Source organism: Xenopus laevis, chromosome 9_10L (assembly GCF_017654675.1).
Source record: "Xenopus laevis strain J_2021 chromosome 9_10L, Xenopus_laevis_v10.1, whole genome shotgun sequence".
In the NCBI taxonomy this organism is placed as follows: Eukaryota; Metazoa; Chordata; class Amphibia; order Anura; family Pipidae; genus Xenopus; species Xenopus laevis.
In genome coordinates, this window is record NC_054387.1 from 122442319 (window position 1) to 122468499 (window position 26181).

General features: G+C 43.6%; 1 protein-coding gene across 1 annotated transcript in view; it reads left to right on the forward strand.

Moving 5' to 3' along the window:
- The first annotated feature begins 237 nt into the window (after positions 1–237).
- rai1.L (retinoic acid induced 1 L homeolog) overlaps positions 238–26181 on the forward strand; it is a 114993-nt gene continuing 89049 nt past the window's right edge. The window contains exon 1 of the mRNA XM_018236626.2: positions 238–453. The gene's annotated coding sequence lies outside the window, so the exon portion shown is untranslated. The remainder of the gene's footprint in view (positions 454–26181) is intronic.

Here is a 26181-nt window from a genome sequence, read left to right on the forward strand (position 1 = left end):
GGGGGACTGTTACTGGGAAATTGAAATGTCAGTATTTATAGCGGATTGTGCCCAGTGTTGTTGTTCTTTGCCCATGGGCTACAACCAGGTGCAGGTGCAGATGTGATTGGCTTCCTTCCTCTCCCTTGTTGGGTGAGGGTCCCACATTGTGCTTGCTGCAGGGGTTAATCTCAGCTGTGGGAGGAGATGATCCCTGTAGGTGTCTCTAGCCACTTGAATTCACCACTAGGGGGCGCTCCTGACCTTGGCGTCATACCTATTTGCCCTCCCTCCTGCTACACTCAGTGCAGCCTCCTGTGCGACTCTTTGTAGCGATATTGAGCGCTGGAGCGGCCACTACTCACCTGCCTGATTGCCACTGCCCCGAGCTCTGCCGGATTAGAGGAGAAGATCCCCCCGCGCATGGTCTGCGCCCACAGGGACCCGACACTGAAGAGCTGGCGGGGGAGAGAGGTAAGTGGCGAGAGGGGCTGCACTTAATGGGGAGAATGTGTCCGTTCAACCAACTAATCATGTATTGTACCCTCCCCCCCCAAAGCAGAACCCCCTTATTCGTCTTCTGATCCCCCTTATTCCTGACTGACACCCCTCCTAGCTGTACTGGACTGGGCTGTTTAACCCCTTTGCTACTGGACTGGCTGCTACTTAGCTGATGTTGAACTGGGCCAGGGGGGGGGGCAAAGTGGCATTTAACCCCTTAGCTACTGGACTGGCTGCAAGGTGGCACTTAGTTTATTAGCTGATGTTGAACTGGGCCAGGAGGGGGGGCAAAGTGGCATTTAACCCCTTAGCTACTGGACTGGCTGCAAGGTGGCACTTAGTTTATTAGCTGCTGCTGGACCAATGGGATGCAAAGTGGCATTTAACCCCTTAGCTGCTGGGCCAAAGGGGGTGCCAGGTGGCATTTAACCCCTTAGCTGCTGGACTGAAGGGGGTGCAGGGTGGCACTTAGTTTCTTAGCTGCTGCTGGACCAAAGGGGGGTGCAAGGTGTCATTTAACCCCTTAGCTGTTCGACTGGAGGTGGTGCGAGGTGGCATTTAACCACTTAGCTGCTGGACCTGAGGGAGTTCAAGTTGGCACTTAGCTTCTTAGCTGCTGAACTAGAGGGTGTGCAAGGTGGCATTTAACCCCTTAGCTATTAGGCTGAAGGAAGTGCAAGGTGGCACTATTAGGCCTTCAATGTACATATATATATATATATATATATATATATATATATATATATATATATATATATATATAAAATTTATTTTTTTCCTTTTATTATCTAAATGTATCTGTAATGAGTGCTTTCTTTGTGACTACAATGTCGTTGCAAACACACACTTTCTTGTGGCGCCTTGACCCCAGACAAAGATCGCACCCAACAGACGTCATAATGCTCCAGCCCTTGGCATCCACTGTGTTCACGTGGGGGTTATAACGGTGCAGCGGTGTGTGACTATAACAAAACCGTCCCCCCTGTTTGTCAGCTGTAGGTTAGAGAGCCAGGGCTGGTAGTGAGAAGTTGGTCACAAGGATTTAGGATTTCCCTAGGAATTAAGGGCAGCTAGATGATTTATACGTGTGTATATATATATATATATATATATATATATATGTATATGTATGTGTATATATATATGTATGTAATATATAGGCTAGAGTACTAGCCAAAAACGTTAGTTCTTATTTTTGACTAATAAACATTGTTATTTCTTTGTAATACCTGTGAGTGCGAGCCTCCTTACACACACACGCGCGCTTGCTAATATAGTAGTGGCCATGATGCCTATGCAAGGTAAGGCAAGATTAGGGAGGGAGTATATAAAATAGCAAATTGGTGGCTGAGTGAAATATGATATAGAATGAGAGTGATGATTCTAAGGTGACTTTAATGTAAGTATCCCACTTGGGATCACGGCACTGACATTCCATTACAGTATGTTATTTGTTACAGGGCATTAAAGGGTTTGTTCACCTTTGAATTAACTTTTAGTATGATGTACAGTGATGTTCTGAGACAATTTGCAATTGGATTTCATTTTTTATTATTTGTGGTTTTTGAGTTATTTAGCTTTTTATTCAGCAGCTCTCCAGTTTGCAATTTCAGCAGTCCGGTTGCTAGGGTCCAAATTACCCTAGCAACCATGCATTGATTTGCATGGGAGCCTGGAATATGAATAGGAGAGGCCTGAATAGAAAGATAAGTAATAAAAAGTAACAACAACAATACATTTGTAGCCTTACAGAGCATTTGTTTTTTTAAAGATGGGGTCAGTGGCTCCAATGCGAAAGCTGGAAAGTGTCAGAAGAAGAAGGTAAATAATTAAAAAAACTTTACAAATTAAAAAAGCAAAGCCAATTGAAAAGTTGCCTAGAATTAGTCATTCTGTAACATACTAAAAGTTAGCTTAAAGGTTTTATCCGTCACAGCATCATACGTACTTGTGGGTGGTATGGATTAAGGTTTATGTGTGTTTGAATAGCAATGCTACTGGGAGAGCTTTTCAGCTGTTTCGGAACAGAATATTTCCTTATTACAGAGGTGCCCAGCAGCAGAAGACAACGCCACAATGCGACTGATTGCAGGGTAGTCACAGGCAAAACTTGTGTGTATTTACCAGACTTGTCTCCCTGCCTGCCCGCTTCCAGGTGTCAGTCACTGGCACAGTGAGAAACAGCTTGAAAATCCAATCTGGCACCAATTTCATATTCTAAATGGAAGCCATTGCCACAGTTCTTCCTCTCTTTCACAGGAATGATGTACTCCTTGGGGCTAAATACAGACATAAACAACAATAGTGTCTTAACATAACATAAGTTAGCACTACATCTATGGCAGTTACATAACATAGTAATTTAGGTCAAAAAAAGACACGTCCATCAAGTTCAACATTTGAACTCTATTCTAACCTGCCAGGTGATCCAGAGGAAGGCAAAAAACCCCATCTGAAGCCTCTGCAATTTGCCTCAGAGGGGGAAAAATTCCTTCCTGACTACAAAATGGCAATCAGACCAGTCCCTGGATCAACTTGTACTATGAGCTATCTCCCATAACCCTGTATTCCCTCACTTACTAAACACCATCCAACCCCTTCTTAAAGCTATCTAATGTATCAGCCTGTACAACTGATTCAGGGAGACAATTCCACATCTTCACAGCTCTCACTGTAACAAACCCCTTCTGAATATTTAGGCGGAACCTCTTTTCTTCTAATCGGAATGGGTGACCTTGTGTCATCTGGAAAGACCTACTGGTAAATAAAGCATTAGAGAGATTATTATATGATCCCCTTATATATTTATACATAGTTATCACATCACCCCTTAAGCGCCTCTTCTCCAGAGTGAACATCCCCAGTTTGGCCAGTCTTTCCTCATAGCTAAGATTTTCCATACCTTTTACCAGCTTAGTTGCCCTTCTCTGTACCCTCTCTAATACAATAATGTCCTGTTTGAGTGATGGAGACCAAAACTGTACGGTATATTCTAGATGGGGCCTTACCAGTGCTCTATACAGTGGAAGAATGACCCCCTCCTCCCGTGAATCTCTGCCCCTTTTAATACAACTCAAGACCGTATTTGCCCTTGATGCTGCTGACTGGCATTGTTGCTACAGCCAAGTTTATCATCTACAAGGACTCCAAGGTCCTTTTCCATAATGGACTTGCCTAGTGCAGTCCCATTAAGGGAATAAGTGGATATTTTTACATCCCAGGTGCATGACTTTACATTTATCAACATTGAATCTCATTTGCCACTTAGCTGCCCAGATTGCCAGTTTATCAATATCGTGTTGCAAGTGCCACATCCTGGATGGAATTAATTGGGCTGGATAGTTTTGTGTCATCTGCAAACACTGATATATTACTTACAATACCCTCCCCTAAGTCATTAATGAACACGTTAAATAAAAGTGGACCCAATACCGAGCCCTGGGGGACCCCACTAAGAACCTTACTCCAAGTAGAGAATGTCCCATTAACAACCACCCTCTGTACCCGATCCTTTAGCCAGTTTCCTATCCATGTGCAAACGACTTCATTAAAGGAGAAGGAAACCCCCTAGGCGCAACCCCCCCCCCTCACCTGTGTTGTCCCCCCTGGCCTACCTGTCCCGCCGGGCAAATGCCCCTAACTTGTTACTCACCCCTCTGCGCAGGTCCAGTCCACGGAGTTCACAGGCACCATCTTCTCCCAATCGGTCTTCTTCCTGCTTTGACCGGCGTTTTTGGCGCATGCGCAGTAGGAGCATTTCACCGGTACAGATCTACTGCGCATGCGCCAAAAGTCACGGAAAACTTCCGTGAAGCCTAACCTATGCTGCTTCATGTGAGGCCTGAGTGAAACAAAAATGGAAGACGTGATCTGGACGCCATCCAGGAAGTGCTAGTTACAAGCTTTTCCCAGAATTCTTCAGGGCTGCAGTCTGCAGCTGTTTAAATTGATCAAGCTCAGACTGAACCACCAGGATACCGAGAAAAATCCCGATGGGCCCCCGTCCTGCTGGGCCCAGGCTTGTCTCATTGCCTGCCTGCTACCAGGCGCCAGTTACTGGCACAGCTTGAATATCCTATCTGGCGCAATTTTGTATTGTAAATGGAAGCCATTTCCACAGTTCTTCCTGCTTTTTCTCAGGAATGATGTACTCCTTGGGGCTAAATACAGACGTAAACAAAAGCAGTGCTTTGACCTATGGGATCTTCGCACCGCCCCCATGCCTGATGTATTTCTTGATACTAATTTACATTTCCACAATCATCCAGAGATCTAGATCTGGCTGTAATTTAGGCCAGGTTTTTACAGATGGCGAGGCCTAACCTATGCTGTTTTATGTGAGGCCTGAGTAAAACAAAGATTGAGGACATGTGATCTGGACGCCATCCAGGAAGTGTTAGTGGCAGGCTTTTTCCCAGAAACCTTCAGGCCTGCAGTCCCCAGCTGTTTAAATTGAGCAGTTGTCATTTAGTGATAGACTCCCAGCCGTTGGGTCCCAGAAGAGGGAGAGAGAGAGAGGCTCAGATAAAAGAACAAGACATGTTTTATTATTCCCCAGAGGCAGGCAAAGGAAATCTATACTGGAATCTCTCAGTAACTCCGAGCAGGGACTTGTATCTGCGGTGTCGTTAATTGGGTGGGCCGTGCACCTCTGCACAAATGGAAGTGTTCTCCATTTTTTTTTTTTTTTATTGTGTGTGCGAGTGGGAGGCACATTTTAAAGGCAAACGCCACACAAGCAGGCTTTGTCACTGCCATTCTGTAAAAAAAAAATCTGCTAAGTTCGCTAAACTCCATCTTGTGTAGTCACTTTTATTTATTACCTGCATTGTTAAAACATTAATTCATTAGAAACCTTTACAGAACAAAAAAAAAATCCAGTCAATCTGTCCTAGTGTTTAGATTAATTTACTTAAACTGGGCGGATTTGACCTGGTGCAGTTACCCATAGCTACGGCCACTATTTTACTGGTAAAACACCTGCCAAGGCTTGGGGCCGGTATTACAAATTTATCGGCAATGCAGTTGGCGGTAAATTTGTAATACCCTTAACAAAAGCCCTTGGCCTGAATCCAATCCTCTCGAAAATTAACTGTTCTCTGCCTTCTGCCCATCGCACTATGTGGCCCAACCCCCTTTTACATCACGGCCCACCCCTTTTGTTCCCTCCCCCAACACAGGCCGGTACAAATTTTATGAAAAGGTGGCAATCCTAGCAACCAATCAATGATTTTCTTAAATTGTAGATTGTAAAAGCTAATGATCGGTTGCCATGGGTTACTGCACTAGGGCAAATTTGACCAGTGTTAAAGGAGAAGGAAACCCCCAGGGCGCTAAACCCCTCCCCCCCTCCCCTGTGCTGCCCCCCCTCCCTCCTCCCCCCTGGCCTACCTGTCCCCCTGGGCAAATGCCCCTAACTTTTTACTCACCCCTCTGCGCAGGTCCTGTCCACGGAGTACGCAGTCGCCATCTTCTCCCACGCGCGTCTTCTTCCTGCTCTGATCGGCGTTTTCTGGCGCATGCGCAGTAGGAACAGGTACCGGTACGGCTCTACTGCGCATGCGCCGAATGTCACGAAGTGAAATCGGGAAACTTCGTGACATTCGGCGCATGCGCAGTAGAGCCGTACCGGTACCTGTTCCTACTGCGCATGCGCCAGAAAACGCCGATCAGAGCAGGAAGAAGACGCGCGTGGGAGAAGATGGCGACTGCGTACTCCGTGGACAGGACCTGCGCAGAGGGGTGAGTAAAAAGTTAGGGGCATTTGCCCAGGGGGACAGGTAGGCCAGGGGGGAGGAGGGAGGGGGGGGCAGCACAGGGGAGGGGGGGAGGGGTTTAGCGCCCTGGGGGTTTCCTTCTCCTTTAAAGGGGTTGTTCATCTTCAACTTTTATTATGATGTAGAGAGTGATATTTTGCAGTGGATTTTCATTTATTATTTGTAGGGATGCACTGAATCCACTATTTTGGATTCGGCCAAATCCCCGAATCTTTCGTGGAAGATCCGGCCGAATACCGAACTGCATCCTAATTTGCATATGCAAATTAGGGGCGGGAAAGGAAAGAGTGTAAAAAAATGGTTAACTTCCTTGTTTTGTGACGAAAAGTCACGTGAAATCCTGCTCTGCCCACAATTTGCATATGCAAATTAGGATTCGGTTTGGCTATGTGGATTTTGAGTGATTAAGCTTTTTATTCAGCAGCAATCTGGTTGCTAGGGTCCAAATTACCCTAGCAACCATGCACTGATTTGTATAAGAGACTGGAATATGAATAGGAGAGAGCCTGAATAGAAATATGACTAATTTAAAAATAGCAGTAACCAGTGTCGGACTGGGACATTAGGGGCCCACCCAAAAACCTTAGACCAGGGGCCCACCAATGAGCCATAGACCAGGGGCCCACTCTCAGTACTATTATTCTTCTTCTACTCTCTCAACCTCTATTCTCCTAGTCTCTATTCTTTACATACTATAATCTATTATTCCATCTATTTAGCCACTTTGTTCTCAAAGAAATAGGCCAAATGTTTAGCAGCACAAGGGCCCACAGACACCAGGGCCCACCGGGAGTTTTCCTGGTATCCCAGTGGGCCAGTCCGACACTGGCAGTAACAATACATTTGTAGACAGATGATTTGTTTTTTTAGGATTGTAGGAGAATGGGACGGGACTGAGAGGGGTGGGCAAATTACATCATGAGATGGGGTTAGGACCCGAGCAGGGGTGGGGCATTGACACAACAGGGGCGGAGCTATAATGTAGATGGCTGGCGTACTCCAAAAAATTGTGAGGAGGCAAGATTAATGAGTTCTCTTTAATCAAATTTTAAGGCCGTCGCAACAATAAATTGCGGTGCGCACCAAGAATTTTGTGTGGAAACATAATTTTTTACCTGCACACAAGTATTTTTTTGCGCACACAGCCAAGAAAAAATTAGAAGGAACATTGGTGGTGGTTGAGATGGAGGGAGAGGCAGAATATGTAGGGATTACCGGCAAATACATCAATGGTACGTTTGTAACACCGGCCCCAATCCTGATTGGTATTGTACCGGCTAAAGCGGCAGCCCTAACCACATGACTGCCGAAGAAATTCAGAAGAATTGACATGTCTGAGCACAAAGTTCCAGGCTTTAAAAATAAGCAATTACATTTTTCAACAAAATGTCAAAATGCCTTATAACAGAACGAAATTGTACTGGGAGCGTCGGTCAGTAATCTCTGAGAATCAGAGGGCAGTAGCGGGTCCCCTGGCAGTGCCTGTTTCTGCTTAAACGTGTTCCGGTGTGGGGAACAGCAATGTGTGTCAAGGAAACAGGCCCAGGCTTTTTTTTTGTACTGATGATTTATGAGGGAGCATTCTTTTTACCCTGCTTTAGGAATAAGAAATGAAGCTGCATACATTGTATGTGTGTAAGTACATAAGATTCGGCTATTTGAAATCCATGATTCAACTGGAATTACCATGCGCCTCAGATATTCGCACGTCTTCCCACGCCGCAACACTCCATTAATTTCCAGGCTTTGCTTTCTGGCCCGGTTGGCTTTGAACTCTGTTCCCAGTGAGATTCTGGATGTTCTCTGCTTATTGGCTTGGCAGAACAAAGGGCCGGCGAATCACATGACTCGCATTGACTGTTGGCAAAGATGCAGCTGGTTCCGACTTCAGCCTGTGTTCACATGTGGAAAAGAGAGAATCTCCTATTGGGTTGGAGTTTGGCATTAGAGAAATCAGGGCACATGAGAAAAAATGTACTCTTTGTTGAGAATATATAAATCCTGAGCAACTGCAGTTGGTTCTGCTCTACAGCTCCCATGATTCTCTGCCCATCACAGAGCAGCTTTAGCTTATGGCAGTGGAACACTTGGCATTTTGCCTCCATAAAGTGTCTCACTTTCCATCTGCGTCTTCTGTCTTTGCAGACAGGGTTTGTGGTGCACGTATTAAAATTCTTGAGAGGCACTAGGATAGTACTACTAGGATTATAGGGGCAAATTTACTAAAGGGCGAAGTGACGCAATTTCGGGACTTCGTTGTTTTGCTAACGGACACTGACGTAAATTCGCTAGCAAAGGAGAAAGACTGTAGCGCTACTTCGCACTTCACACTCGCCAGGTGAATTTTCGCTCTGGCAAATGGACGTAACTACGCAAAGAGGTGGATTTTAATGAGCGTTACCTCTTGCGCCAGACTTGCCTTCGCCACCTCAGACCAGGCGAAGTGCAATAGAGTAGATAGGAGTTCCTCAAAAAAAATTTGAAAAGATATGCTGGCGACTTTTCAGTTTTTCAGGGTGATAGGCTGCAAAAGGTAATACTTTTTTTTTTAGGGTACCCGGCTTCCCCCCACATTTCCTTACATATGGCACATAAACTATACACTGGGCTCATGTGTAGGGCAATATAACAACTTTATTTTATTAAGGTTCCCTGGGCTTGTGTAGTGTAATGTATTTGCCGCAACATATACGTCCATTCAACTATAACTTCCCACCGTATGCAAATTAGCCAACGCTAGTGCAACTTTGCTTTGCTTGCCGAATTAACGCTAGCGAAACATCGCCATCGTTCGGCGCCCTGGACGCAACTTCACATTTTAGTGAATTATCATTGTCCTGGCGATTTTTCGCCTGGCGAAGTGTGGCGATGTGAGCGAAGCCATCGCTGGTGAATTTCCGGAGGTTAGTGAATTTGCCCCATAGTGATTAAACCGACAGTTTGTAAACTGCTAATAATTATGTATACGTAGTGGCACCGGGATTGGTAATAACGTAATACAATGGGGCTCATTTATCAACACTGGGCAAATTTGCCCATGGGCTGTTACCTATAGCAACCAATCAGATTACTGCATTCATTGTTCTTCTTGCAGCTGGCTTTAAAAAGCTGATCACTGATTGGTTGCTATCGGTAACAGCCCATGGGCAAATTTGCCCAGTGTTGATAAATGAGCCCCACTGTGTGGCTGCAACTGATAATTAAATCCACTCAGTGGCACAAGGACTGATTAAATTCAATGGGGGGAATTGTATATAAAATTCACAAAGAGCAAAATAAAAATCCAAATGTCGCAATGTAATAATATTCTTCGTTAGGTTTTTATTGCATTGCAAATCTTAAGTGCTCATTGTTAACCTTTAACATCTGCTCTGGGGTATGTTTAAATATTTTGTCACAAAAAATGCTTTGCGAGTGCGAAGATTTATTACATACACTGTATCGCAAGCTATAAAGTTCGCAATCGCTATCCTACTGTCACATGAGGGGCAAAGTGTTCACAAAGGCAAAATTTGTCACGTTGCGTACATTTATTCGAACGGATTGTCAACGATTCTTGCGTTAGCGACCGATATTACAGTCCCCCCCAAAGAGTGCCACTGGTACTGATAGTAATTTAATCCACAGAGTGGCACTGGAGCGATAGTAATTATACACACTTAGTGTCATTGGGACTGATAGTAATTAAATACACTAAGTGCAATTGGGACTGATAGTAATTAAATCCAGAGAGTGACACTGGAGCCTTAGTAATTATATACACTGAGAGGCACTGGAGCAATAGTAATTATATACACTGAGTGCCACTGGAACTGATAGAAATTAAATACACTAAGTGCCATTGGGACTGATAGTAATTAAATCCACAGATTAGCATTGAAGCAATAATAAGTATACACACTGAGTGGCACTGAGACTGATAGTGAAATCCACTGACTGGCACTGGAACTGATACTAATTAAATACACTGAGTGGCACTGGAGCGATTGTAATTATATATACTTAGTGGCACTGGAGCGATAGTAAATATATACGCTGAATGGCACTGGAGCAGTAGTAATAATATACACCGAGTGGTACTGGAACTGATAGAAATTAAATACACTGTCATTGGGACTAATGGTAATGAAATCCACAGAGTGGCACTGGAGTGATAGTAATTGGGACTAGGAATAATTATACACAGACACTGGAATTGATAGTAATTAAATATGCTGAATATGCACTGGGACTGGAGCCTGACTGTTCAACTAGAGGCCCACAAGCCAATGTAATTCTCCAGTATGAATTGGTACAAAGCTTGCTGATAGAGACGTCTTTGTACAACATCGTCATTTTATCAAGAGGTTATGGCATGTTGAGTAGCTGGCCTACATCATAGAAAGAGTTGGAAAGTCCAGCTATAGAGGCACCAGTATATGCTAGCGATATTATGAGTTCCACTGCATTGGCTATCGTCAAGTTGTAATGTTTTAGTAGTAGATATGGTCAGTTGCTATTGGTTACTACACCTGGTGCTAATGTTCCTTTTCTTACTCTACTAATGTGTATTGTTATAAAACATGGAGATCCCTGCTGTGTTTGAAAGGCCCAGCAACACAATTACTGATAGTAAAGCCACTAAAGTACAAACCATGTCCCACCCTTTCCGGATGTTGAATGACGGGGTATCAGTCAGTTCTTCAGAAGAAAGTCTCCTGGCCAGCGAGGGGTTAAGTCCATAGCATGCTCCCTTTAATCAGAGGCAGGCTCAGCAAGCTGCGGTCAAACTCCCATCCTTGAGAATTCCAGGGCGGTGAAATCCAGCGATCTCACCACTAAAACCATCTGTAGCTCTCCAGCCGGATGGAACCGCATGCTGAGAGATTCACCTGGATCAACCCCAGGCTGGAGGGGAGACTTGGAATATTAACTCCTTAAAGGAGAATTCAACCCTTTAGCAAAAAAACCGTACCCCCCTTCCTCCTCCCACCAGCCTAACTGCCCCCAGGGAAATGCCACAAACTTTTACTTACCCCTCAGCGCAATTTCAGTCATCGGAGTTCACCGCAGCCATCTTCCGGGTCATCTGCAATTTCCATCCATTTTGGCGCATGCGTTATTGTTCCACACTGGTTAATTGCTCCAACTGCGCATGGGCCACTTCTCCGGTCTCTGTATTAACTTACGGAGGACCAGGAAGATGGCTGCGTTGAACTCTGATTCCTAATCTGTGCCGAGGGGTAAGTAAAAAGTTAGGGGCAATTCGCTGGGGCGGCAGTTAGGCTGGGGGGAGGAGGGAGGGGGTCTATGTGGAGTGGGGGGTACGGCTTTTTTTTCTAAAGGGTTGAATTCTCCTTTGACCAACTTAAATAAATAGTAGGGGATGGCCTCTTTTCAGTAGCCCCTGTCCTATTGATTCTAGCCATCCTTGTATCATGGCCGACATTATGAGGCCACCCTAGTTTTTAGGCAGTGACACCTTCTAATGAATCAGGGCCATTTAAATTGGACCTCTGCAATGTGCAAAAAGACATATAGATATTGGAAGGATTTATATAAGAAGAAAGTTCAACTACTTTCTCAACCTCAACTACTATGTTTACCTTTAATTGACTTTTAATGAGTGTAGTGTAGTGATATTCTAAGATCATTTGAAATTGGGTTTTATTTTTTATTATTTGTGTTTTTTAGCTTTTTATTCAGCAGCTCCCCAGTTTGCAGTTTTAGCAGTTTGGTTTCTAGGGTCCAAATTACCCTAACAACCATGAACTGATTTGAATGAGAGACAGGAATGTGAATAGGAGAGGCCTGAATAGAAAGATGGTTAATAAAAAGTAGCAATAACAATAAATGTGTAGCCTTATAGAGAATGTGTTTTTTAGATGAGGTCAGTGACCCCCATTTGAAAGCTGGAAAGACTCAGAAAAAGGCAAATAATTCAAAAACTGCTGCTTAGAATTAGCCATTAAATAACATAAACAGAAAGGTGAACAACCCCTTCAAAACCTTGTGTTTTCTGTAAACGTAAATTAGGCAATTTGGCATTGATTGTTCTACTGAAGGATCATTGTTTATTAACATATTTGTACTTTTTAATATGAATCGGAGCAGCCATGTTCCATGGGGAGGACACTTCATAAAATGCTTAACTGAAACAGTGGTTCAAGTGAACGAGTTGTTATGTCAAATTATTAGGGATGCACCGAATCCACTATTTTGGATTCAGCCGAACCCCCGAATCCTTTGTGAAAGATTCGGCCGAATACCGAACCAAATCCTAATTTGCATATGCAAATTAGGGGTGGGAAGGAGAAAATATTTTTTACTTCCTTGTTTTGTGACAAAAAGTCACACGATCTCCTCCCAGACCCTAATTTGCATGTGCAAATTAGGATTTGGATTTGCTTCGGCCGGGCAGAAGGATTCGGCAAAATCTGAATCCTGCTGAAAAAGGCAGAATCCCGAACCAAATCCTGGATTCGGTGCATCCCTACAAATTATCACATTAACCAAGGGATAGCCGAGGGCACATTTTGCAAGCCTGTGTGCAACACCTGTGTTTATACTTTGGGACGGAATAAGGGACGTGGTCGGTCTGGTCTACTCTGGGCATAGCCAGAAACCACACAGGTTTTGCCCTCCTGATTCTTACCTCATATGTTGGCTTGAAGGGGGCTGATGATGTTACACTACAAGATTTGGGGTTCCCACTTTGCCTCTGGGCAAAAGCACCCCTGTATATAGCTCAGACTTGGCATGGCCTTCCTTGACCATAACTGGTTAGTATAATGCCCCCTGTAAGGTAATGTTGGCCGGGCTTTACTATATATATTCAGAAAGAGTCCCGAGCATGGTCCAAAGTAAACGTGGAAAAGAAATGGTGCTGTTGCTGCTACCCTAAATGTAGCCATAGAAGCACAGATAACGCTGTACGATACGATATTCGGTGCGTGTATGATGGGAAACGAGCTGACTAATATCGGCAGAAGACTTTTGGATATCGGTCGGCTCGTCGATCAGGCTGGATGGAAAATTATATTCGGGTGCCATTGAAGCCACCAAAACATCGGCCATTGTTAGTGCAATTGTTTCTGTGTGGATATCTGACAATTCAGTTCTACTCGTGTGTATTGAAACGAACAATCTTTCTTGGAAAGATCTTTTCCAAGAAAGATCGTAATTGTTACGTCTATGGCCACCTTTAGGGGTGTAAAGACACGGCAGACCCAATGGATGTTTATGTGTAAAGGCTCCCATACATGGGCTGATAAAAGCTGGCGACAGACCGAGTGGCCCGTGTGTGGGGCCATCCGACAGGCGTCCCCGATCGATGTACTGTATGGCCGAAAGTCAGCCAGATGCCAATCGGGCAGGGTAAAGAATCCCGTGGGATTGTAGCCGAAACATTTCGACTGCCCTTATGGCCTCCATTCTAATCGATCATTGGGCCCTAGGGCCCACGTTCAGATCAGCCCGATATCGCTCACCTTAATGTGGGAATATCGGGGAGACATCTCCAAACGAGCGGATCTCCACGTGTATGGCCACCTTAAGGTATATAGAGAGCTCAGTGCAGGTCCTGAGAAATTTCAATACGTGTGTATGAAACATTTTTCAGAATAATCAAGCGAGGGGAGACTATAAAAGAAATCGCCGTGGGGCAGTGACCTCAGATATACCAGACTGTATGCCACTTGTATCTTTGTTTTGTGCCCAGTAGCAATCTCCTACTTTCCCTTTAGCTACTGAGGAACTTACAAGGGTCACAGAGAATGGCGTGACCAGGAGACATTCCTGGCCTGTGTGGGCGCATGGAATATTAGGTAATTGCACTGACACGGATGGAAAAGTCATTTAATGATGCTCAGTGTTCCCCAGTGGAAACCTGACTGGGACAAGCTGACTTCCTGTTTTAGAACAGACCGTCCCTTATACACAATAACTGCCTCATACCTCACTCCTTCCCTGTTTTCCAAAAGTTATGCTTTGCTCTGGCAGGGACTGAGTCTCACACACTGAAACAGAAATGGCTGCTCAAAGCTTCAGTCTGTGTGGGACTTTCAGTTTCCTTATACCAACTCATAAGTATCTACACTATTATGTTCACTGTATGCACCATCTCTCCCTACTATAGGCACCATCTCTCCCTACTATACCTGCTATCCCACAGTCACACTCCCTTCCCAGAGACTATTATCCCACTGTTACTATAGGCACCATCTCTCCCTGCTATCCCACAATCACACTCCCTTCCCAGAGACTATTATCCCACTGTTACTATAGGCACCATCTCTCCCTACTATACCTGCTATCCCACAGTCACACTCCCTTCCCAGAGACTATTATCCCACTGTTACTATAGACACCATCTCTCCCTACTATACCTGCTATCCCACAGTCACACTCCCTTCCCAGAGACTATTATCCCACTGTTACTATAGGCACCATCTCTCCCTACTATACCTGCTATCCCACAGTCACACTCCCTTCCCAGAGACTATTATCCACTGTTACTATAGACACCATCTCTCCCTACTATACCTGCTATCCCACAGTCACACTCCCTTCCCAGAGACTATTATCCCCACTGTTACTATAGGCACCATCTCTCCCTACTATACCTGCTATCCTACAGTCACACTCCCTTCCCAGAGACTATTATCCCACTGTTACTATAGACACCATCTCTCCCTGCTATACCTGCTATCCCACAGTCACACTCCCTTCCCAGATACTATTATCCCACTGTTACTATAGGCCAGGGGTCCTCAACCTTTTTTACACGTGAGCCACATTTAAATGTAAAAAGAGTTGGAGAGCAACACAAGCATGAGAAAGTCCATGGGGATGTCAAAAAAGGGCTGTGATTGGCTGCTTGGTAGCCCCTATGTGAACTGGTAGCCTACAGGAGGCTCTGTTTGGCAGTACACCTGTTTTTTATACAACCAAAACTTGCATCCAAGCCTGGAATTCAAAAATAAGCTTCTGCTTTGAGGCCACTGGGAGCAACAGCCAAGGGGTTGGAGAGCAACACGTTGCTCGCAATCTACTGGTTGGGGACCACTGCTATAGGCACTATCTCTCCCTACTATACCTGCTATCCCACAGTCACACTCCCTTCCCAGAGACTATTATCCCACTATTACTATAGGCACTATCTCTCCCTACTATACCTGCTATCCGACAGTCACACTCCCTTCCCAGAGACTATTATCCACTGTTACTATAGGCACCATCTCTCTCTACTGTACCTGCTATCCCACAGTCACACTCCCTTCCCAGAGACTATTATCCCACTGTTACTATAGGCACCATCTCTCCCTACTATACCTGCTATCCCATAGTCACACTCCCTTCCCAGAGACTATTATCCACTGTTACTATAGGCATCATCTCTCCCTACTATACCTGTTATCCCACAGTCACACTCCCCTTCCAGAGACAATTATCCCACTGTTACTATAGGCACCATCTCTCCCTACTATACCTGCTATCCCACAGTCACACTCCCTTCCCAGAGACTGTTATCCCACTGTTACTATAGGCACCATCTCTCCCTACTATACCTGCTATCCCACAGTCACACTCCCTTCCCAGAGACTATTATCCACTGTTACTATAGGCACTATCTCTCCCTACTATACCTGCTATCTGACAGTCACACTCCCTTCCCAGAGACTATTATCCACTGTTACTATAGGCACCATCTCTCCCTACTATACCTGCTATCCCACAGTCACACTCCCTTCCCAGAGACTATTATCCACTGTTACTATAGGTACTATCTCTCCCTACTATACGTGCTATCTGACAGTCACACTCCCTTCCCAGAGACTATTATCCCCACAACTACTATAGGCACCATCTTTCCCTACCTTATCTTCAGCCCACGTTTAAAGGGTGGTTCAATTTTACCCTATAGAATGGCTAATTTTAAGCAACTTTTCAATTGGCCTTAACTTTTTCTGTTTTTTTCGGTGTTGTTTTTGAATTATTTGCCTTCTTCTGACTCTTTCCAGCTTTCTAAAAAACAAATGTTATGTACGTCTAAACATTTATTGTTATTGATGCTGTTATTACTTGTTCTACTGTTCAGACCCTCTCTTATTCATATTCCAGTGTCTTATTCAAATCAATGCATGGTTGCTGGGGTAATTTGATCCCTAGCAACTGTATTGCTGAAATGACAAACTGCTAAATAAAAAGCTTCATCATAGTAAGAGTTAACTTAATGGTGATCAACCCCTTTAAATCCCTTGTGAGTACAACAGGCTGCTACTAGGGTGACGTAACCTCCCAGGCCACAGACCACCAGCCACGGTTCAAAGAGAAAATAAACCCTTGGGCTGCACTTTCTCTCCCTTTCAGTGAGGACCTGAAAAACAATATGCAGAATTTCCGCACGAGTCTCTGCACAGACACACACACAGGCTGGGGATTAACTGTCCCTTTGCTGAAGGTTCCTGCTCCCGGCACAAAAGGAAGATAGATGTTCTGCAGAGGCAAGAGGCTTCTTGTTGGATAGGGGCTTTTGTCATTTCTCTGGTTTCCAGCCCTCGGAGTGCACCAATTAAAAAGAGATTAGTAAGGCTCTGTGCCCCACACGCATCCTCTGAAAGGCACAGCGGCAGGTAGGCGAGTGCTTGGGCCGTTGTGCCAGGACAAAGTGGGCACAATTTAACTGCATTGTGATTAACCTTCCTTCCCGTCCCCGGCGGTCGAGAGTCGACATGCAAAAACCCCCCCAAAAAAACGCATTTTAAGCGACCTACCTGCCAGAACAATGCTCTCTGTGCTTAATTGGAGAGGTGGGCTCTGGTTCCTTTTAAGTGTTCTGCAAAATTTTCAACACAAAGAACAGGAGAGAGAGGAGAAGGGGGAGGGGCAGGTCACTTAAATATAAAAAAATAAAAAAGAATAAAGAATGCAAATTTATTGCAAAAAAATTGTATTAACCAGAAAGACCCCAAACCAGATGTCTGTATAATCCTTTCCTGCATTCTCTGATCCATGTTCTTCAGCGCACCTCACGTTCACCCACCAACATCAATAAGCAAAGAGATTCTTTTCCCAACCCTGTAATAAATGAGCAGCTCTTGGACTAATGAAATAATAATGTCTTTAATATCCACAGCCAGGGCCGCCATCAGGGGGGGACAGGGGGGACAAGCGTACCGGGCCCGGGCATGAAGGGGGGCCCGGCAGCGCTGCATTTTTTTGAAGATCCGGGCCCCCCTTACGAGCGCCCGAGCCGTACGTCTTGCCTCTTCAGTGCCGAATGCGGAAGTGCCGAAAAGCCGAAGCCGATGCGACGAAAATACCCGAAGTCACGGAAAAAGCCGAAGTCCCGAAGTCACGAAGCGCCGAAAAGACCCGAAGTCACGAAAACAGCCGAAGCCGAAGTCCTGAAGCAGCGCAAAGACCCGAAGTCACGAAAACAGCCGAAGCCGAAGTCCTGAAGCAGCGCAAAGACCCGAAGTCACGAAAACAGCCGAAGCCGAAGTCCTGAAGCGGTGAAAAGACCCGAAGTCACGAAAGGAGGCGAAGTTGAAGTACTGAAGCCATGAGTTCAATTCTACTGAACACCAGTTTGTGTTTTTTTTTTTTTTAATCCCCTGGCCACCAATGTATTATTTTAATATTCTATAGACCCCTGCCACCAATCTTTTTTTTAAAACTTTTGTTTTTGGGGCCCCAATTTTTTTTTTAACTCGTAAGGGGCCCCTTGCCACCATTGTTTTTTTTTGGGTTTTTTTTTTAAAAAAAAATTAATTTTCTTTTTGGTGGCCCCAAATTTGTTTAATTTGTAAGGGGGCCCCTGCCACCAGTTTTTTTTTTTTTCAAAAAAAAATTATTTTTTTTAAAATTTTTTTGGGGCCCCAATTTGTTTTTAACTTATAAGGGGGCCCCTGCCGCCAATGTTTTTTTTTTTTTCAAAAAAAAATTAATTTTTTTTCAAATTTTTTTTTGGGGCCCCAATTTGTTTTTAACTTATAAGGGGGCCCCTGCCACCAATGTTTTATTTTTTAGTTTTTTTTACATTTTTTTTTGTTGGGGCCCCAAGTTTTTTTTAACAGGGGGCCCCTGCCACCAATGTTTTTAAAAAAAAAAAAAAATTTAATTTTTTTTTTTTTTGGGGCCCCAATTTTTTTTATAAGGGGGCCCTGACCATCAATAGCTTTTTACAACTTGTGTGGGGGGGGGGGTTACTTTTTTAGCGCTGATGTCTGTGTGGTCTTTTAACTGCGATGTGGGCGGGATATGGGGCGGAGCTTGGTCGTCAGTGTGGGTGGGGCCCAGGGGGCCCCAAAAATTTTGTTGTACGGGGCCCCGTGATTTCTAATGGCGGCCCTGTCCACAGCCTCATGTTCTAACAAATATTTAGAACATGAGGCTGTGAAATATTGAGGATACAGGTATGGGACCCTCTATCCGGAAAGGTCATCTCCCATAGACTCCATTTTATCCAAATAATCCAAATTTTAAAAAAATAACTTATTTTTTCTCTGTAATAATAGAACAGTAGCTTGTACTTGTACCAAACTAAGATAATTAATCTTTATTGGAGGCAATACCAGCCTATTGGGTTTATTTAATGTTTGAATGATTTTCTAGTAGACTTAAGGTATGAAGATCTAAATTACGGAAAGATCCATTATCCGGAAAGCCCAGGTCCCAAGCATTCTGGATAACAGATCCCATACCTGTACTAGAATACTAGAAAATGTGAGCCAGTTGGTTCTTGGATTCTGGCCAGGCACTAATCTACACTGAATATTCATGTTACCCGTGTAGGACAGAAGCTACACATAAAGGATACAATATCATTCTAAGCAACTTCCCAATATAAGTTCATTAAATATTTTCAAGGGTTTTTCAGTTATTTGTATATTGTAATTGCTATATAAAGCAGTGGCTGTTTATAGTCTGTGCACTGCTGGTTCTGGCTCCAGAAACAATATAGCAGAAACCGTCTGGAGGAGAACTGTCTTCTGCTATTGGAAACATTGCTACAGGTATGGGACCCTCTATCCTGAAATCCGTTATCCAGAAAGCTCCGTTATAGGGAACGTTCATTTCCCATAGACTCCATTTTATCCTAATAATCCAAATTTTAAAAAATAATTTCTTTTTCTCTCTAATAATAGAACAGTAGCTTGTACTTGATCCCAACTAAGATATAATTAATCCTTGTTGGAAGCAAAACTAGCCTATTGGGTTTAATTAATGTTTGAATGATTTTCTAGTAGACTTAAGGTATGAAGATCTAAATTACGGAAAGATCCATTATCCGGAAAGCCCCAGGTCCCAAGCATTCTGGATAACAGATCCCACTGTATCAGTAATATTGTGAGACAATTTGCAATTGGTCTTCATTTATAACAGATCCCATACCTGTATCTGTAATATTGCGAGACAATTTGCAATTGGTCTTCATTTTTTATTATATGTGGTTTTTGAGTTATTTAGCTTTTTATTCAGCAGCTCTCCAGTTTGCAATTTCAGCAAACTCATCTAGTTGCTAGGGTCCAAATTACCCAAGCAACCATGCATTGATTTGAATAAGAGACTGCTACCAGAAACATTAAAGGGGTTGTTCACCTTTAAATTAAGTAGAGAGTGATGTTCTGAGACAATTTGCTATTGGTCTTCATTTTTTATTTGTGTTTTTTTGTTATTTAGCTTTTTATTCAGCAGCAGCAATTTCAGCAATCTGGTTGGTAGGGTCCAAATAACTCAAGCAACCATGCATTGATTTGAATAAGAGACTGGGATATACACAGGAGGGGACCTGAATTTATATTGGAATTATAATAAGACCTAACCGGTCTAAGTCTATAATGGGGGTTATTTATGCAGCTGAAGCGAGTGAAATCCATGTGGCAAGTGCTTGGAACTCTGGGAAGTTATGTGTTTAAAATGGTGTCTGAACATCAGAAATCTCTCGAATAAAAAAAACTAAGGCATTAGGTAACTTTATTGGCATCCCTGAATTAACTGCTGAGCTCCTTTAAACTCCCATTTTTTTATTTTATTTTGCACTGTTGGTTCTGACTTCAGAAACATGACAGGCAGATGCCCTTTAATTATTAATATTTATTTGTTCAGGATCGCTCTCCGTTCTGCCTCGGTTGTCTATTTGGGCCAATGAGCAGGCATTTGACAGTGACGATGATGTCATCGGTCATAATAAGTGCTTAGTGATGTCACTTGTGTCGCATGAACAAAAATAATGCAACCTATGTTATAAAGGAATATTATCCGTCCAACAGTGAATAATTTCCTTAGACAAAAATGGAGCATGATGGTGTCCCTTTGCAAGTGATACGGCAACTCCACTATGAGTTTATGCCCGTGAGTCATTGTAAAGGGTAAATATCGCCTGTCTGTGACCTTGTGGTTGCTCTAATTAAATTATAGATATAATGTAGCTTCCAAGGTTCACCCTATCACTTAATGTGTCCTTATAATTTCTCATATTGTTCCTGTAAAGCAACTAGACTGAGCTTCTGTGTAACTCCTCCTATTGATCCATAGAACCTTTCCCTGTAATTCCTCCTATTGATCCACTTAACTCCTCCTATTGATCCTTATAGCCGCTCACTATTCCTGCATGTAAGCACTCGCTGTAAATTCTTCCATTTCTCCATATAAGCTGACCCTCAGATGCCACCCATTGATCCACCTAACTGCCCTCTAACACACCCTGTTGTTTCACATAACTCTCCCCGTATCCACAGCCTCATCTGGCCTACGCATTAGCCCTCCCCAACATTCTCCTCAGAGACATCAATTAAATCCATGTCATCAGTGAGATAATGATCCAGCCCTGCCATTTTTAAGACTTTATTCCACTTTATACCAAATGGGCTAGATGATTATCTCACCCATGACAGGGAATTAGCCGGCATCTCTTCCTCTTACAGATATGTGCCACAAAACAGCCTCTGTATTTCCATATATAATATAATTAGGTTTCTTTTTTTCAAAGGTCAGATGCAGCATTCTGATTGGTGGAGAGAGACAAATCCTTTGAGCGCTAACATTTTTTATATTGTCTTTACCCACCCTTTTGCATGTTGTGTCTTTCATCCGTCTCTGTCCTTTAGCCTTTGTCTTTCTGCCTCACCTTTTTCTACCTTTTCCATGTGACTCTGCCTTCTTTAAGGGCAGGGATTCCCTAAAAATTCAAAACTTGTGTGACCTTCTTAAAGTAAATCAAGTTGTGCTTATAAAAATCTAGTTAATTAGGACATAGCAAGAAGCCTAACACGTTTTGTGTCTAATGTGGCATTTAAGCTGGCCACTATACACTATAAGTTTGCTGGTTTGGCGAGATCTTTCCACCGATATGCCCAGCTAAGGTGGGTGATATCTAGGGATACACCGAATCCACTATTTTTGGATTTGGCTGAACCTCAAAACCTTTGCGAAGATTCGGCCGAATACCGAACCGAAACCCTTCCCCTTGCATATGCAAATTAGGGGTGGGAAGGGGAAAACATTTTTTACTTCCTTGTTTTGTGACAAAAAGTCACGCTATTTCCCATCCTGCCCCTAATTTGCATATGCAAATTAGGGTTTGGATTTGTTTCGGCCAGCAGAAGGATTCAAAAACAATGTTTTATGATAAATGTGAAAAAGGTTATTTTCTGGTGTCAGTATCTCTTTAACAATCGTTGGCCCTAGGGCCAAACAATCAGATAACGGTGGAAATAAGAGCTATTGAGGCGAGGACTGCACTAGCCGAAGCAGTCCTCAATCAAACAAGCAAAAAATCAAACCTGCCCAATCAACATTGTCCTGATTTTAGACTAGATATTGAGTCCGTCGAGGCCCCATACACAAGCAGATAAATTGGCACCTTTACTCATAGGATGGTATATAGGCGGGATTTGCAACCTTTATCTCTAGCCTTTTTATGTTTGCCATGTATCCCTTTCAGTAATCTTGGACTGGTGGATGTACAGTAAAATGCCCAACTTCACTCTACTGTGCATTCACTGGGTTTAGACCACCTCTAGGAAACATTGGGAAACTGTCTAAAGATGGTGAAGTATATCACCATAGTGCCAGAGACCACCCCCATATTGATTGTGAAGCAGAAGAACTCTTTAGGTTTCACGTAGAGGCAAAGGTCCATGTTCTGAGTATTCCCTGGATCCCAGGTAGACTTAAAGGGATATTGTCATGGGAAACGTTTTTTTTCCCAAATGCATCAGTTAATAGTGTTGCTCCAGCAGAATTCTGCACTGAAATCCATTTTTTAAAAGAGCAATCAGATTTTTTTATATTTAATTTTGAAATCTGACATGGGGCTAGACATATTGTCAGTTTCCCAGGTTCCCCCTGTCATATGACTTGTGCTCTGATAAACTTCAGTCACTCTTCATTGCTGCACTGCAAGCTGGAGTGATATCACCCCCTCCCTTCCGCTCCAGCAGCCCATCAGCAGAACAATACTTAGGTAACCAGATAACAGCTCCCTGGTAGATTTAAGAATAGCGCTCAATAGTAAAAATCCATGTCCCACTGAGACTTCTTCAGTTACATTGAGTAGGAGAAACAACAGCCTGCCAGAAAGCAGTTCCATAGTGCTGCACTGGCTCTTTCTGAAAGCACATGACCAGGCAAAATGACCTGAGATGCACCTACACACCAATATTACAACTAAAAATAGACACTTGTTGAATTAGGAATGGTAGAGTGAATTATTTGCAGTGTAAACAGTGTAATTTAGAAATAAAAACTACACCATAAAAATCATAACAGAATCCCTTTAAATTTGCCATTATCCTACCCCCATCAGACAGCATCCTTAGGGTGAAGACACACAGGGCTACTAGTAGCAGTTATATTTTTTGGCTAAAAAATACCCTGGCATAGACCATATTATAAATAGCCAATGATCATTGTCTTTTTTTGTAGCTGTGACAAGTAGCTGGTACTAGTAGCTCTGTGTGTCTTCACCCTTAAAAACGAACATCCCATTCTGCTTGGATTTTTTAAGCCTTGGTGGAAACTGTATGAACTCATGCCGATAGATATTGGCTTTGACTTACCACTTGCTGATCAGAACCCAAAAAGGAAACCCAAAACTTTCCCTTTAACTACTTGGGAAGTGAGGGAACAGGTTCAGTGAAACAGGAGAGATTTTTAACCTCAGAGTCACCCTGAGTAAGTGATGTGCACCTCCCATATAAGCTTGGAGTTGTGCTTCAGCCTGTCTGTTACTGGGTGGTGTCTGAAAAGAGAAGTACTCTGGGCTCTGTGCCTGTCTTGCCCAAGGGCCAAGACAATGCATGACACAATGCGGCAGGCCCAACCAAAAATGAAAAGAGGGGGTTAAAAGCATTTGTGCTTGTGCAGAAGTTGCCCCCACCCCACCTCTGGGTACTCTTTATGATCAAATTATTACCAGAACAAAGGGCCTCCTCCCAAAGCTGCAGTTATTTGGCTTAGAATATTGCCAAGTATCTGAGATTATATTTTCTACCCCTTCAGCCTCCAGTAAGGAATCTATCAGCTTTCTTATCAAAGGCTGCAATGCCCAGCGTCTCTTTCTTCTTTTCCATTCACTGGTTGGCTCCCCCTCCTTTCCCCTTCCTCTCAGTAGCAAATACATCAGCCTTGCGTCTTTCCTAATGAGCTTCCAAGTGGCCCTGTGGGGAATGTACCTTTCTGAAGGCTAGGAGCTTCCTCTTTCAATCTTTCTCCATCTGTAACTCAAGAGTGGGGGCTGGTACTTAGATGAGATGGGCATGGAATCATTCAGTGACACGGATTCTCACAAATCAAAAGGGGATGAGATACCTGGGTTGTGTGAAACCAGGAGAAATGAAATAAGTCGATCGAGCCGCTATGGAGAACGTTGTATGGTTGTAAAGACAGTGGAGTCTGCTGATGGGAGACCTGAGTTTGGTTCCTGCTGGTGATCCTTGTTGCTTTATCTCCAAGTGCCTCAAGATAGAGACCAGAGCATGGTCTTGTTTAGAGAACCCACAACCCACCCTGTCTCTTGTGCTTTCTTGCAGGAAACGCAAATTTACTTTATCAGGGGCTTGAGAAAAGTGGGCAGGGGCTCGAAGAAGATACTGGAGGAACTTGAAGGAGATACTAGAGGAACTTGAAGGAGATACTAGAGGAACTTGAAGGAGATACTGGAGGAACTTGAAGGAGCTATTGGTGGAACTTGAAGGAGATAATGGAGGAACTTGAAGTAGATACTGGAGGAACTTAAGGGAGATACTGGAGGAACTTGAAGGAGCTACTGGAGGAACTTGAAGGAGCTACTGGAGGAACTTGAAGGAGCTACTGGAGGAACTTGAAGGAGCTACTGGAGGAACTTGAAGGAGATACTGGAGGAACTTGAAGGAGATACTGGAGGAACTTGAAGGAGGTACTGGAGGAACTTGAAGGAGATACTGAGAGACACTAGTTATCAAGAGATAAAGACAGGTCCGTCGTGGGGAAATCAGTCTGCATCAACTACCTTCCCCCTTAAATAATTGGCTTGGTCTGGTTGCCAACCTTGTACATGGTAGTAGTCAGCACAGTCAATTACTTTCCCAAGTGCACTTACGTTAGTGACCACCTTCCACCAGATTATGACCAAAGCAGCAATATTGAGCAGTAACTGTTCTGTCTATTACTGCTGCTTTGCCTGGTGGCTAAAAGCCGAGCATTACTGTCATTGGTCAGCCACAGATGCAACACATGGCTTCTTGTGGATGGCAGAGAATGTTATAGCATGTTAAAATAAAGGCAAAAATTAGATCTATAATCCCCACTGTGATGCTGGCAGATCTTTCTTTTTTTAAACCTGAACCTTTATATTCTGAGCTGCAGCCGTATACCGTAAGCTCTTTTTATAATCCACCAACACAGTGAAGCATTGGTCTCACTATTACACTAATGGAAACCACATGGGGAGGCTTTGGGGCAGAAAATGATTTATTATAGTGGGCAGTACAGGTATGGGATCAGTTATCCGGAAACCCACTATCCAGAAAGCTCAAAATTACGGAAAGGGCATCTTTCAAATATCAAATAATTGAAATGTTTCGAATTTCCTTTTACAATGTAATGATAACAGTACCATGTACTTGATCCCAACTAGATATAATTCATGCTTATTGGCGACAAACAATCCTTTTGGGTTTAATTAATGTTTAAATTAACTTTTAGTAGACATACCATACGCTAATGAGATCCAAATTACGGAAAGGTTCTCCCCAGGTTCTCAAGCATTCTGGATAACAGGTCCCATTACCTGTATCTGCGTTTTCTCCACGGGTGGGTTTTGATGATTAAAATGTTCGCTGCTAGTTTTGCTAAATTCAGGATTTGGTTTGTAATCCCTGGCACCCATGGCCTGGTTCGGAACCGGTGGAATCCTGGATATTCAACCAAACAGAATCTGGGACTTTTAAGCTTTGGAAAACCAAAGGTGACCGTTTTTTGTTAACAGTTGATGCGTTTTTTTTGTTGATGGTGCTCAAATTTAAATACGCAAATTAGGGGTTGTTTGCAGTTAAGCTTCTGCCTGAATCGAATGTGGAGGATTCTGTAATTCATTCTGAGCATCCGTGATATACAGTACTTGTGGCAGAACAGCAGGAAAGGTTGTAGGAGGGAGATTTATATCTCCAAGGTTCCTGTCACATGGCTGGTAAGCCTCACATTAAAGGCAGGTTCTGGCTATTGGCCACTAATTAGTAATCTGCGCAGGTTGCAGCCTATTAAAGGGACGTAATGAGTTCAGCTCTTCTCTGCTGGGGAACTGAGCCTGCAGCTGTGTGAATGGCATATCCATGAGACAGCAACTGAGCAAGCTTTTAAATTGTTTTGGGGTTTAGCGTGTGCCTGGTTTAGCCCCCCCCCCAAATTAGTAGTTTGGAAGCCGCTGTGCTTAGTTAGTGCCAGATGGTCTTGTGGTTTG